Here is a 2,889-nt window from a genome sequence, read left to right as displayed (position 1 = left end):
GCAGAGATCATGGAGCTGGCACGGGATCGGGCAGTTTCGTTCTGCTGTGCATGGGGTCGCAATGAGTCGGAAACAACTCAACAGCACCTAACAACAACAACAACAATATAATTATATACGTTATGATTTCAAATGATTTACAACACTTATAACTGGGTATATCATTTAAGCATTCCAGTGTGATTTTTCTATTTTGTAATTTTCTTTTTCTAACTGAATCAATGAATTTATTCCAAAAAGTTTAGTTTTCCTTCCAATTTTTATCTTACATATTACCTAATTATGTTTTCCTCACTTTTAATAAGTTCTTCATGAAGAAATTCCTATTATTCTAAAATTTCACTAATTCATTTTCATTCCTTTGATCTTCTTCATATATCGATATAATATCCACTCAGTTTATCTTCTATTTATATTATCTATATTGAATTTGTTGTTAGGTGCCATCAGGTTGATTTTGGACTCATAGTAAACCCACGTGTCTGAGTTGATCTGCCCCATAAGGTTTTCTAAACTATAATCTGTGCAGGAAAAAATTGCCAGGTCTTTCTCTCTCAGGGCTCCTGGGTTGGGTCAAACCAATAACTTTTTCTTTAGTAGTTGAGTGCTTAACAATTACACCACCAGGGGTCCTTCAAATTATGCATATTGCTGTTGCTAGGTGCCATCAGGCTGGCTCTGACTCATAGTGACCTTATGTACAACAGAATGAAACACTGCCTGGTTCTGTGCCAGTCTCAAAATTCTTGCTATACCCAAGCCCATCATTGCAGCCACTGTGTCAATCCGTTTTTTTGAAGGCTTTCCCTTTTTTCATTGACCCTCCACCTTACCAAGCATGATATCTTTCTCCAGACAATGGTCCCTTCTGACAATATGACCTGACAACATGACCAAAGTAGGTGAGACAAAGTCTGTCCATTCTTGCTTCCAAGGACCATTCTGCCTGCACTTCTTCCAGGGCAGATTTGTTTGTTCTTCTGGTGGTCTATGGTACCTTCAGTTCTTTATCAACACTTCAACTCAAAAGCTTAAACTCTTCTTTGGTCTTCCTTGTGCATTTTCCATTTCTCATATGCATATAAGACAATTGAAAATACCATGGCTAGGGTTCGGCACACCTTAGTCTTCAAGGAGATATCTTTGAATGATAATCTTCAGCACTTTAAAGAGAACTTTTGCAGCAGATTTTCCCAGTGCAATACATTGTCTGATGTCTTGACTGCTGCTTTCATTGGTGTTGATTGTGAAACCAAGTAATATGAAATGTTTAACAACTTCAATCTTCTCACCATTTATTGTGATGCTGATAATTCATCCAATTTTGAGGATTTTCATTTTCTTTATGATGAGATGTAATCCATACTGCAGACTGTAGTCTTTAACTTCATCAGTAAGAGCTTCAAATCATCCTCACTTTCATCAAGCATAGTTCTGTCATCTGTGTAACACAGGTTATTAATAATTCTTCCTCCAATCCTGATGCTGCACTCTTCTTCATATAGTACAACTTCTAGGATTATTTGTTCAGCATACAGATTTAATAAGTATTGTGAAAGGATACAACCCTGACACACACTGTTACTGATTTTAAACCATGCAGTATCTCCTTGTTCTGTTCAAATGACAGTCTCCTGGTCTATGTATGTACAGGTTCCTCATGAGCACAATCAAGTATTCTAGAATTCCCATTATTCTCAAAGTTATCCACAATTTGTAATGATACACATAATAGAATGCTTTTGCATAATCAATAAAACACAAGTAAACATCTTTATGATATTCTTTGCTTTCAGCCAAGATCAATCTGATATCAGCAATGATATTCCATGCATTCCCTCTTCTAAATCCAGCTTGCCTTTCTGGAAATTCCCTGTCAATATACCGCTGCAACCATTTTTGAATTATCTTCAGCAAAATTTCACTTCCATGTGATATTAATGATACTGTTCTATAATTTCCACATTCTGTTGGATTAACTTTCTTTGGAATGAGTACAAATATCTATCTTTTCCAGTAAATTGGCTGGGTAGCTGTCTTCCAAATTTCTTGGCATAGATGAGTAAATGCCTCCAGCACAATATCTGTTTGTTGAAACATCTCAATGGGTATTTTGTCAATTCCTGGAGCCTTATTTTTTGCCAATTCCTTCAATGCAACTTCAACTTCTTCCTTAAAATGGTTCTTGAACATATGCCACCTCCTGAAATAGATGAACATGGGCCAGTTCTTCTTAGTACAGTGTATTCCTCCCATCTTCTTTTGAGGTTTCCTGCATCATTCCATATTTTGACCATAGAATTTTTCAATATTGTAACTGTAGGCTTGAATTTTTTTCTTCAGTTTTTTTTTTTTTTTTCAGCTTGGAAATGCTGAACATGTTTTTCCTTTTTGGTTTTCTAACTCCAGCCTTTGTACCTTTTATTATAATAATTTACTTTGTCATCTCAAGCTGCTCTTTGAAATCTTCTGTTCAACTTTTTTATCTCATCAATTCTTCCATTTGTTTTAGCAACTCTCCATTCAAGAGTAAATTTCAGAATCTCTCTGACATCCATTTTGGTCTTTTCTTCCTTTCCTGTATTTTTTATGACCTTTTGCTTTCTTCATGGATGATATTCTTGATGTCATCCCACAATTCTTCTGGTTTTTGGTCATTGGTATGCAAAGTATCAAATTTATTCTTTAGATGGTCTTTAAATTCAGTAGGGATATAATCAAGGACATATTTTTTTTTTTTTTTAACAGCTTTATTGTTGCATGGTTAGATGCAGTTGGGTCAGTTCTGATTGATATTGTACCTCATGTACAACAGAATGAAACTTTGCCCAGTTCTGTGCTAGGAGCTCTGGTGGCATAGTGGGTAAAGCATTTGGTTGCTAACCAGAA

Source organism: Orycteropus afer, unplaced genomic scaffold (genome assembly GCF_000298275.1).
Source record: "Orycteropus afer afer isolate SDZICR_OR568_19922 unplaced genomic scaffold, OryAfe1.0 scaffold00022, whole genome shotgun sequence".
Taxonomy (NCBI): Eukaryota; Metazoa; Chordata; class Mammalia; order Tubulidentata; family Orycteropodidae; genus Orycteropus; species Orycteropus afer.
Note: the sequence above shows the minus strand (reverse complement) of the source record.